The following is a 13,207-nucleotide window of genomic DNA, read 5'->3' on the forward strand; positions in this document are numbered from 1 at the left end:
TATATAATATATATAATATACACCTTTGTATAATATATTTAATTATATAATATATACCTTATTTACATTATATTTTACACACACACACACATATATATATACATACATACAGAAAATATATGTTCATTAAAAATATATAGTGTAAATATGTTATTTAAATAACTTTAAAAATATTTATACATTATGGACATATGGATTTTAGTCATTTATGCTCATTTTCATTTTAAATGACTGAGCATGGGATTTTTTTTTGCATTATGGTAATGAGAATTTTAGCTGAAATTATGCTGAAATTGTCATGTAAAAAAAAAAATTAATAATACAAATTAATATAGTCCTAAATATAGGCTTCATTGTTTATGCAAAATATAATTTCCTATTCCTTTCATGATTTCCAACCAAGGTCTTTCTTTGTGAGCTTCACCCAGTTTACAAACTAGTCTTCTTCGTTTAACTCTGTTCATGCTAGCATGTTTCAAAATTCAACGCAAATCAAACACAACCTGTTGCATTGAATACAGATTCACGAGTAAAGCTTCTGATGCTTATCTTGCTTTTCAGCTTCTGTCATGGTGATCATTTTGCATTTAGGTGGGATTATGCAGTTCATGTTGATATAAATAAAATCTAGGACTTCTGTACGTCAACACTTGATGTTCAATGTAAAATCTGAAGTAAAACCAGTCATTAAGAGCATCGGCCAATGAAAAACCCATTAAACAGCACACAAAAGATGTGTGAATACACACTCAGACTCACACAAATGACATCTCAGAGTAATAACGGAGTGTTTCGGCCCAACCAGCCGTCCGATTATGGCCCGTTAACAACAGGATAATTAGACTAAAGATTAGTGTCTCTTGTGGTCACTGGCCGAACTGATTTAGATAAATAGCAGTGATGAAACCACGTGCTCGGCTGCGGTTAGACGGCTGGTTTGCTATATTTAACCTGGACGAGGTTTGGCGAGGCAAAGACAGAAACCGTCTCGCCTACACTTTGCATGTTCTGCGGTGAAGCTTTAGGATTGGTGAAAAACGCCGGCTCTGAGAGTCAGGAGCTCATGATGTTTGTCCAGTCAGTGTTGAAGCCACATTAGGGTGGGATGCTGAAAATAAACAAAGCCGCAGATCACTGTATTATTATTATAAACTCTTATGTTTCACCTCACTGGTGCTCAAACACCATTATGTGTGCATCCATTTTCTGTTCACTTTCACAATATACAGATGGGTGAATCTCTTGAACCCTAAAAAAATAAATAAATAAACAGCACCAAAGAACCCCATTTCTACCCAAATTAAAAGAGAAAAAATATTTTATCATCATTATTTAAATTATGATTACTTTTAGTACCATTAAGATTTTCTGTAATAATTTTTTAGAGTGAATATAATACACATTTATACCACAAACTGTCAGTAACACACACACAAACACACACACACACACACACAATCAAATATAAATATATATATATATATATATATATATATAAATTAAGCTTTTATATTGTCAGTTACCTTAATTTTTATTTATATATACATATGTTTTTTTAAGTTTAAGTTTAAATTACATTACAATAATTAAAACTTAATGTTTTTTTTTTTTTGCATTATGGTAATGACAAGAAAATCTGTTTCAGTTGTCATTTAAAAAATGAGAAATGCAAAAAACAAAAACAAAAAAGGTCCTAAAAAGAAGCTTCATGGTTTATGCAAACATCATTTCCTATTTATTTCTGTCAACCCAGTCTTTTCTTTCAGCCAGTTAGCAACCTAGTACAATCTTCTTTGTCGAACTCTTCCAGTAAACTATCACATACTCTTCAAAAGTTTCTCTTCAGGTTTCCAATAAACCCTTCATGTCACTTATGAGTATTTCTCAGCTTTCTCTCAGGCCATATGTATCTCATTAATCGGAAGTGTGGCATTCAGAGGTGCGTGTGGACATCCAGTGTTGCGTGTGTGTGTGTTTATGTACAGAAACACGTGTCACACACAGCAGACAATCACATCTGATTTCCTCAATGAGTGTAAAAATGACGCTGCAAAAAGCAGAGCAACACTTAGCTCCCTCTACCGCTGCAGACACACACACAAACACACAAACGACAGTCCATTCATGAGCACCGGGTGGAATCAGTCCAAAATCACCCTGGCCCTGCGAATTCAACTCCATCTGACCTCTTCAATAAAACTAAACTCCAACAATGTCACCAAAACTAACCCAAAAGAGACTCTCAAAAAATGCTTATTTACTCTTCAATAATGTATTATCCAGTGCATGCAAAAGGAAATAAATGCATGCATAAATGCATGTATAAATGCATGCATAAAAACATAAATAAATGCATTCATAAAAACATACATTAATGCATGTATGAATGCATAAATAAATGCATGTACAAATGCATGCATAAAAACGTAAATAAATGCATGTATAAATGCATGCATAAAAACATAAATAAATGCATGTACAAATGCATGCATAAAACATAAATAAATGCATGTATAAATGCATGCATAAAAACATAAATGCAACAATAAATACATTTATAAATGCATAATTGTTTTGCATGCTGTGTTTTATTTGTAGTGTACTCCATTGTACTGTATGGTGTATTTAAGACGCATTATCATAAGAGCAATCAAACTTGGCCGATAAACTTTGACCTGAAGGCGTCTAACGGTGGCAGTGGCGGTGGAGTGATTTGTTTTGTGCTGACGCCTCCCATAGAGCTTCTGTAGCACTACTGACCCAGTGAGGAAACACACACACCCAAGACACACAAACCAGCCCGAACACCACAAAACACTCACACACTATCCAGCACAGCTTGGCTATAAACTGCCCTGTCTCAATAACTGCATGACTTCTTGATGAAAACAAACTAAAGTCCAACAGAAATGAGAAATGAGTGACTATAACCAGTGTTTAGATGTTCAGTTCTTCATCTTTCCATCATCACCATCCACATTTACTGTTCTCGTGATATATTATAGTTCTCATAATGGCATTTCAGTAGTTAAACAACAGCATTATGTTATCTTATCATAAACAGTTAGACATTAGAAATCACAGAGAATACCAATAAAACACACTGACAGGGATAATAAAGTGTTTATGACACTTGTCTCCAGCAGTTTAGACAGTCATTATTAATACAAATCAGATTTGAGATGTGATTTTCTAAATGTACTATGAGAATTACAAGGGCTGTGTCTCAAATCCTAAAGTCTGTCTTCCTAGACAGCAGCAGTTTTGGTCCTCATAGACTTGTGTTAAACCTGACTGTAGATCTGAGCGGCCACACACGCTGCTGTCTATGTAGGCAGCTCACTAGGTTTTGAAACACCATCAGTGTGCCGGTTTATACAACAACAACAGCTTCAGTGATTTTTTTAAAGCTAAATGAAGTTTTGTTTATATAACAAACACTTTAATATGACAGCTCACAATAAATATTCTCAATAAACACGAGTGTCTACACAAACACATTCAACAACAACACACAATACTGTATTTACACTCTCTGATTTATTAATAATAAAACAAATACTATGGCATTTCCCTCACCGTACCTCCTTTTGACGAACTGCATGATGAGTAAACGCGTCTTACCTGTGTGTTTGTCTCTTTTCCACCGCGATAAATAACGTTTAAGTGAAGTGAAGTTTAGAAATATCAGCTGCTCGCTCGTGCGGTGCGCACTCCGCGTCGGCTCGCTTCGTCTGCTGTCGGCGTCGAGCTCGTCTCGTGTTCCAGCGGCGAGGCCCCGCCTCCGCGCTGACGTCACGCACTGTGTGTAAACACACACACACACACACACACAAACACGCTCACATCATTAAAAAAAATTAAATAATAATTAAATAATTAATGACAGTGATCAGGGAAACTGATTTTTTATTTTGTATTTATTATTATTATTAGTAGTAGTAGTAGTATTTTATTTTATTTTATTTTATTTTATTTTATTTTCACCCTGAAGTTTTATTTATTTATTTATTGCTTAATTGCACTGGTACTTAACAAAAATAAAATAAAATAAACAAAATAAAAATAAATAATAATAAAAATAAAATAAAATAATAAATAAATAAATAAAATAAATGTAAATGTACAGTTTGCCAGTCTTTATAATTAAACAAAAATTTAATAATAATTAAATAATTAATGACAGTGATCAGAGTAATTGATTTTTTTCTTTTTCATTTATTAGTATTATTATTGTTATTAGTATTAGTATTAGTATTAGTATTAGTATTAGTATTTTTTTCCACCCTGAAGGTTTTATTTATTTATTTATTGCTTGCTTGCACTGGTACTTAAAAATAAAATAAGTACAGGAAAAGTTAATTTGAGTGTAAAGGATTTAATATGTGACATCAATTATACACTTCACTGTAATAATACAAAAATATCTGAATGCACAATTCAATGCTGAAAATTTCAACAAGACATCATTAAGCATTATATTCTCTTCTCCAGACATATAAAGACATCAAGAGAATATAATCAAAGCAGAAATGTTTTTTCTTGTGCATGATGAGTCAAACAATGTGTTATGCAGATTAGCAAGTTAATTTACTCATGAATTGGAGTATTGCTTAATTTAACAAGCTGACACGAAGGTGTTATTTTAGACAAGCGGCGTTAAAACACACACTTAACTCACTGTAAGACTGTGCTTTTGTCATGCGTTTTTCACAAATGGCCTGTTTAATTACTTTACTGACCGAAGCTTTTATATCCTCAATTCATAATCTTTAATGTACAAACTGTAAGGCTTATTTTTACTATAAATTCAATAAAACTTCCAAAAGATATTGCAGATGAATAGCACAAATAGTTGGATTGACTGAGAATATCTGCATTCCTGGCATACTGTGTTGTATCATTCAGGAAGATTCTGCGCCTGTGCCTTTAAGACTGTCAATCATGTGACTTGCGGCCAATCAGAGCGTTTGTTTTGGTCCGGCCCTGCTGTGCTGTATTCTCACACGTGGATGGGAAATTCCCACAGCTGTAGTGTTTGTGGTTTATCTGCTGTGAATTCATCATATGATGTTTTACTCTAAAACTAAGACTTCATCTGAGAGCTGGGTGATTTCACTTCACCGGAAAAACTACTACAGGAGCTGTTTTTCTTAGGAAACCAACTTCAAAACAGGGTTTTTCTAGTCATATACAGTAATAGAGTAGAAAAGGCAGCTTTGCAATGGGGGAAAAAGCACCAGAGTTCTTGTTGTAGATGTTCTGACATTAGTATATAGATAGATTTCTTTTCCCATGTAAAGTACTGCAGCGTGTCATGTCAGTGTCATGTGAAAAGACATGAGGAAGGTTTTCTCATTATCTGCCTTTTTGCAGGATATAGATCACGATTTCTTTCTCAACAGGAAGAAAATTTACAAATGAGACTGTCTCTAATAGATGATGAAGTCGCAATGGTTTTTGGTTCAATGGCTGGATCAAAAGTTTATTCTAAGACATAAAATACATCAGTAAAACCCACTTTTGTAAAGTGTTTTTTTTTTTTTTAAGACTGAAAGAGTTAATGAATCTTAAAGGAACAGTTCACCCAAAAAATGAAAATTTCCTGAAAATGTACTCACCCTCAATTAAATCTATCTATTTATTAATTAATTTATAATTATGAATATAAATGATTTTTATCAATTTGTAATTTATTCATATTAAATATAATAATAATGATTGGATTACAGAGTATTTATATATTTTTTCAGTCATATATAAACAAAACGGGTCAGATTTCTGCACTCTAACTTGATTAATTAATCAATAAATATGAATAATAATTAACTATTTACATTTATTTGATCGTATTTAAAATAAAAATAAAAATGCACTTATTCAAGCAGCTTAGAATCAACATCATTGTGAAAAAATTACATTTATAAACATGGTTAAAATACGACTAGCTGTGGAACAAGCAATGTTCAATTAATTAAAATATATGCAATTGAAAAAAAAAAACGTCTCAGGTTACGTATGTAACCCTGGTTCCTCGAGGGAACGAGACGCTGCGTCGGAAGACGCTAGGGGAACGCCTTCTGTGACCACGCTCTGAATAACATGTGAAATCAGTCCAATAGCTGAGCGGGACGTCACGGGCGGGTGACGTCATGACGAGGAAGCTATAAACTGCACAGCTAGGGCGAGAGAAGTAGGCGGGGCCCGCCAACCCGAAGGCCAACTTCTGGAGGAGTGAATCTTCACCACCAAAGGAGAGGGGAGATCAGAGGACTCGAGGCTATGGAATAGCATCCTGATCCACCACTTAGCATAAGATTCTCTGGCCGGAGGCCTCGGCCTCAGCGCACCGCAGAGGAAACGTGTAAGAAGAGGGTGTCTTCCCACTGAATGGCCACCGAGAAGGGCGTGGTAGGCCGCAATGGCTGCCACGAAGATCTGTAGGGTGGAGTGGGTCAACCCTGCGGATAAACAGGCCTGCAGGAACTCCAGAACTGTACCAAACGGCAGTTCTTGGCGTTAAGTCTTAACCCTAGCTCTTTCATGTGAGCGAGAATGACATATCGATGTCGAACCGCCATCAGCTCTGACTGAGCTAATATCAACCAATCGTCGATGTGGTTGAGTCGTGAAAGTGTGGAGTGAGAGTGCAAGGCCTAAGGAAGAACCAGTATTGGTAGGCTCAGAGGGGGAAAGAACCGCAGCGCGGGCTTCCGAGCCTCGAGAACAAGCTCTAGATCTAGCGAACACGGGTGGAGATAAGAGCCGTCTCCAACCCGTCTGCTAGATCATGTGCGATCCTGAGGCTGACGCTGGCTCCGCCGCACGTGCTTTTATAGCTTCCTGGTCATGACGTCACCCGCCCGTAACGTCCCGCTCAGCTATTGGACTGATTTCACATGTTATTCAGAGCGTGGTCACAGAAGGCGTTCCCCTAGCGTTTTCCGACGCAGCTCGAGTTCCTGAAGAGGAACTGGATTTACTGATGATAAATATATAAACCTGGCTATATTTAAAACACATTCAGTTTATTAGTACTATTACAGAAATCTGTTTCTGTTTGATTTATGTATGACTGAAAAATATGCATTACATTAAGATTATTAGTTTGTTAAAAGGGTCTAATCCAAATGCATGGGGATTTTATATGCAATGTACCAACAATCACATTGTGAAATTAAACTCTTAAAACATTGTGATGTACTGTGTGTAATCAGTATGTAAAACACGTGACGCCGGGGTTGTTTTGATGCTAAAACACGTCACTCGTGTAAGTGCAGGTAAAGGTAACTTAATATATTTGAGCGATTGCGCGGTTTGACCTGAGTAAACCATGTCAACCTGACGAGTGTTTGTTTTGGTGGTTGTTAAGGCAGGTTTGTTTGGTTTTCCATCTGGCCAAGAGACACACCACTGCATCAGCTGTGTTTAGACACACCAAATACAAACTCAAACAGTAGCCGGAGGACAGTTTTATTACTCTGAGCTCAGATACAGAGCGCCATTAAAGAAACGGTTCATCCAAAAATGACAATGTGCTGAAAATGTGCTCACCCTCAGGCCATCAGACATTAGGATGAGTTTGTGTCTTCATCAGATTTGGAGACATGTAGCTTTGCATCAGTGTCTCACTGTAAGTGAATGGGTGCCGTCAGAATGAGAGCAAAACAAACAGCTGATAAAAACATCACAATAATCCACAAGTAATCCACAGCACTCCAGTCCATCAGTTAACATCTGGAGCACACACACTCTCACACTCACACAGTGAAATCTTACTCCTTTTGTTCATTACTCCTGCTGCCTTCCCTCCTGAACCAGAGAGTTTGACTCCAGAGTTCACATGGAGCTTGCTGAAGTCCTGCCAAAACATCGGGCTGTGATCAAGTTCATGCCTGGGACACAGATACAGATCTCTATAGAACACATACTCTCTCTCTCTCTCTCTCTCTCTCTCTCTCTCTCTCTAAAACTTTGAGCATTTTTACTTTCTCAAAAGAAACTCACTCTGTATGATTTATAAGCATTTTGAAAAAAACAACAACTCATAAGTCACCTTCTCCTTGTAATACCGGTTATACCCATGTCATTATGCAAATCTGTGTCCTCATATGTCGCAAAAACTCACACACACACACACACACACACACACACACACACACACACACACACACACACACACACACACACACACAAACATCTTCCACAGTTCACACAGAACCGTTGTTCAGAACCGTCCATCATAATGTCAGGATGCTCCAGGTGATTTCCAGCGTGTTTCTCTCCTCAAATCAAAGTCATCCTCACATCTCTGGATCTTCTGGTCTGTATCTTCGGCTCGTGTCTCTATACTAGTGCTGATTGACTCAGTCATCATTCATCAGCTATATTACAGTCATTTATCACTGCGATTGGGAATATGGGACTGTAGAAGTGCAATAAGTGCATGTGACCGTCTCAATGAGCCATCATACATGCATCTGTTACAGACGTCTTTGCAGGCTCTTCACAATCATAAATTCATAAGCATCAGATGAAATAGCAGCACAGCGGCAGACGGCTGAACAAACACAGACAGACTCCTCTATATCAGCTATAGAGTTTGATCAATCACTCAGTGTTTACATCAGATCCTGATGGGCTTTTTCACCGAGCAAATCATTAAAAGCTTCAGCCGGATTACCATCATGAGAGACGCTGTGTTATGAGACGGAGAGACATTTACATGTTTAATGATGCTTTTACACGCTACAGAAGCAGCCAAATCAAACAAAGATACTAGAAGAGGAAGTTTCCTAAGATTAAAACAAAACTATAGAACAAAGTTGACCACATTTAAGACTTTGAAATATACTGAATATATGTTTTTGAAAATTCTGTTTGTTTTACATATCAGTTCATGGACCCCACTTGAAATAACATTAAAAACATTAATAATTTATATATATATATATATACATGTGTGTGTGTGTGTGTGTGTGGGTGTGTGTGTGTGTGTGTGTATACACATGTAAATTACATGCATACACTACTGTTTAATAAAATAAAAGAAAATGCAAAAATGCAATGCAATGCATTTTAAAATGTGATAAAATCAAATAATAGAAAATTAAAAAATTAAAAAATGCAAAAAATGAAATACAACAATGCAAAAAATAAAATATATGAAAATAACTAAATAAAATAAAATAAAACTAGAAATAATTGTATAAATAACATCTACACACCTCTACATAAAATAATAGAATCAAATTTAATTAATTAAATAAAATGCAATGCATTAAAAAAAATGCAAAAATACAATGCAATGCAATGCTTTTGGGTGTGTGTGTGTGTGTGTATACACATGTAAATTACATGCATACACTACTGTTTAATAAAATAAAATAAAATGCAAAAATGCAATGCAATGCATTTTAAAATGTGATAAAATCAAATAATAGAAAATTAAAAAATTAAAAAATGCAAAAAATGAAATACAACAATGCAAAAAATAAAATATATGAAAATAACTAAATAAAATAAAATAAAACTAGAAATAATTGTATAAATAACATCTACACACCTCTACATAAAATAATAGAATCAAATTTAATTAATTAAATAAAATGCAATGCATTAAAAAAAATGCAAAAATACAATGCAATGCAATGCTTTTAAAAATGTGGTAAAATAAAATACTACAAAATAAAATAATAAAAAATCTAATAGAAATGCAAAAAAAATTATAATAATACAATGCGATAAAATACAAACAAACCCAAAAGTAAATAAAACAAAACTATAAATAATGTTAGAAATAACAAGTGCACACCTCTACATATATTATTTAAAATAATTAATTAAATTTTAATTTAAATAAAATAGAAAAATAAAATGTAATTCAATGTGATTAACAAAATTAACCACATTTAAAAACTGACTTTGAAATACATAGAATATTTACATTTTGTAATAAATTCTACTTATTTTACAAAGTCCATCGACCCCTGATTTAAAACCTTTTCATTAAGTATCTAAGATAATTTACTAAAACGTGTGTAACTCAAATCATTTAAAGAGAAACTTGCTCTGCCAAAATCCATGTAAACATACAGCAGCATGCATAATAAATATCACGGCACAGATGAGGATCATAACTGTTGGATTTGATGTGATATGCCGGTTGTGACCCATTGAATGGTCGTCATTAGTATGTTTGCCTTTATAGTATTGAGCTGACACTAAGTTGAATCATTCATGGGGCCTTTTTCACTGAACTAACTCTGTTTCTATGGCAACAGCTGGCCGGGGCGACTGAAATAAAGCCATCTGATGACCGCTCTCTTCTGATGGCAACAGCTCCATCATTGGTCCAGCGTGACGGTGGATGACAGCATATGTAAACACGGTTTCTTTGCAGGTCGCACAGCCAGATAAGGCTATACACATCATTCATGATTGCATCAGAAACCACAGAGAGAGAGAAGAGAGAACTCACACACTCACACACGGCTGCACAATCACATGCTCCACTTCCTCTACAGCTTGTGCACCCTTTGAACTCTGTCTTAAGATTCAATGAATTTGATGCAAGATGCTTTATTGGCTTTACACTGCCAAATCATAAGAAGTAAAATAAAATAAAATAAAATAAAATAAAATAAAATAAAATGAAATGAAATGAAATGAAATAAAATAAAATATTCAATGCAATAAAACACAAAAATAAAAGAAAATATAAATAAAATATAATAAAAAATAAAGTTAAATGCAATGCAATAAATGACAATAAAATAAATAAAATAAAATGCAAAGCAATACATAATATATAAATGAAACAACAATACAAAAGTGAAATAATATAAAAAAAAAACAAAGCAATACAATGCAATAACATAAAATAAAATACAATAAAACACAATAAATAAAATAAAATAAAATATAAAAACAAAACAAAAAACAATGTAATGCAATAAAATACAAATACAAACAAACAATAAAATGAAATAAAAAAATAAAACACAAAGCAATACAATGCAATAAAATAAAATGCAATAAAAAATGTAATGCACAGCAAAAGCAAAAAAAATAAAAAAAAGGACTTTTATGGTGGTTGTCACACACGTTCCTCAGTTCCCATCATCTGTAAATCCTGCCTGGAGACCAGTCAAGGGTTTTTCGACTCTTCTGATTGGACGAGCTCCATAGCAACGGCACGGCAACATCCACCATTCAGGTGTGGCAGAAGAGTGGAGACACACTGACCTGAGATCAGCCTTCTGCTCTCTGTGGCGTTTCACCGCCGATCACACACTCCTGCAGCATCATTCACTCGCGTTTGACTCTCATCCTCTGTGAGCGCATGGAAACACTGAGATCTGTGTGTGAAAAAGAGGGATTTCAGTGAAGATATCACAGAAATAGAATCACACACACACACACACACACACACACACACACACACACGGCTGAATATCTAGTATAATATTAAACAGATCTGGTGTGTTTGCTCATTTAAAGATGCCCTTAGATGTGTGAAGCTGTCAGCATGTTAGAATTCTTACATCATGAATATTAATTATGCATTTTCCACATTACATTTTTCATAACATATTAATGAATATTAATTATGCAAATGAATTTTTACGTTACACACACCGCTCACATTTTGTTCAGAAAACAAAGTTGCATACTCTTGTTTCATACAATTGACTTCATTTAATTGAATATTAACATCAGTTTCATTACTAGCTGTTGTAAATGCTTTGAAACTAGAAAGAATAGCACAGATACATTTTATCACAACAAAAACTGAAAATATTGTCACAAAAAGAACAGAAACATAACTTGTGATTTATAAGATGATGCATATGATCCAACTATCAGGGTTATTATTGTTAACTAAAACTAAACTAAAAAAAAAGTTTTTATTATTTAAATAAAGCCTAAAAATACAAAATATTAGTTGAAAAACTTAAACTAAACAAAAATAAGAAATACTGCCTTGAAAAATAATTAAAATAGGTTTAAGTTGAAGCACTAAAATGACTAAAGGAAATAAATATAAACTAAAACTGAACTAAAAATAAAAATAGTAATATTAAAAAAATAATAAATGTCAATTTTTAAAAACTCAAATAAAAAAGTAAATAAAAAGTAGAAGTGACATAAAAACAAAACTGAAATAAACATATTTGAAATCTAAATAGCAATATTAAAAAAAAAAAAATACAATTTCAAAAACACACAACAAAATTACTAAAAATTGAGGGAAAATTTGAAATGTTGTCTTGGCAAATAACTGAAGTTTAAGTTGAAGCAGTAAAAGTACCAATGGAAATAAAAAAGGTTAGAAAAACTAAAACTGAACTAAAATTAAAATTAAAACTGAAATAAAAAGAAATTAAACCTAAATAGTAATATTTAAAAAAAGAAGGCACATAACAAAATTACTAAAAATGAAACAAGAAATGTTGCATTGGCAAATAACTAAAACAAGTTTTAGTTGAAGCACTAAAATTACTAATGAAAATGTAAAAAAAAAGAAATTCAACCTAAATAGTAATATAAAAAATAAAAAATAAAAGCAAAATTACTAAAATTGAATCAAAAATAAAAAAAAGACTTGAAATATAAAAATAAAAAGGTCATTCAAAATATGAAATAAAATTCTAATAGTATTTAAATAACCCTGGCCACTCTATGGCGACGGTCACACATAAACACACCCGCATGAGCGGATCAGGACAAGCACGCGGCTGTCAGTCATCTCGGGTGAAGCTGCGTCAATAATTAAAGCGGCGGGTGGAGGGTCATGTGGGTCTGTAACCCGCACACAGACAGACAGATAGCGGCTGGAGATCTGTCTGTCTCTCTTATTAAAGCAATGACACCTGATCTGCGCAGGTAACAGAGCGCCAGACAGAAGAGCGGCGACTGTCTGGAAAACACACTCTGAGATTACGTGCAGACCGCCACTGATTACACTGATCTCAGATGTGCTGGACCAAATCTGTTCAGTCCAGAGCAGCACATTATGAACACGTCAGAAATGCTCAATAATGGGATGCCTTTCTCTGGATTGATGCACTGCAAGAAAAAAATCCCTAACAAAATGGAAAAGGTACTGGTCATTTTCTGCCAGGATTTGATCTGTTAAGTTTACAGATATTTACATTAAACCTAAAACAAATCACAGTGCAATGCAGAATTCAAAATTCATGAG

General features: G+C 34.1%; 1 protein-coding gene across 3 annotated transcripts in view; it reads right to left on the reverse strand.

Annotated features, from left to right (window-relative positions):
* LOC107678746 (bcl-2-modifying factor-like) overlaps positions 1-3,718 on the reverse strand; it is a 20,604-nt gene extending 16,886 nt beyond the window's left edge. For 2 of the 3 annotated variants that reach the window (XM_016474121.1, XM_016474119.1), the window contains exon 1: positions 3,625-3,718. The gene's annotated coding sequence lies outside the window, so the exon portion shown is untranslated. Of the gene's footprint in view, positions 1-951; positions 1,004-3,624 lie in introns of those variants that run through there. The other variant, XM_016474120.1, reaches the window with a different exon arrangement.
* Positions 3,719-13,207: the final 9,489 nt, after the last annotated feature.

This window comes from Sinocyclocheilus anshuiensis, unplaced genomic scaffold (genome assembly GCF_001515605.1).
Source record: "Sinocyclocheilus anshuiensis isolate Anshui unplaced genomic scaffold, SAMN03320099.WGS_v1.1 scaffold208, whole genome shotgun sequence".
Lineage (NCBI taxonomy): Eukaryota > Metazoa > Chordata > Actinopteri > Cypriniformes > Cyprinidae > Sinocyclocheilus > Sinocyclocheilus anshuiensis.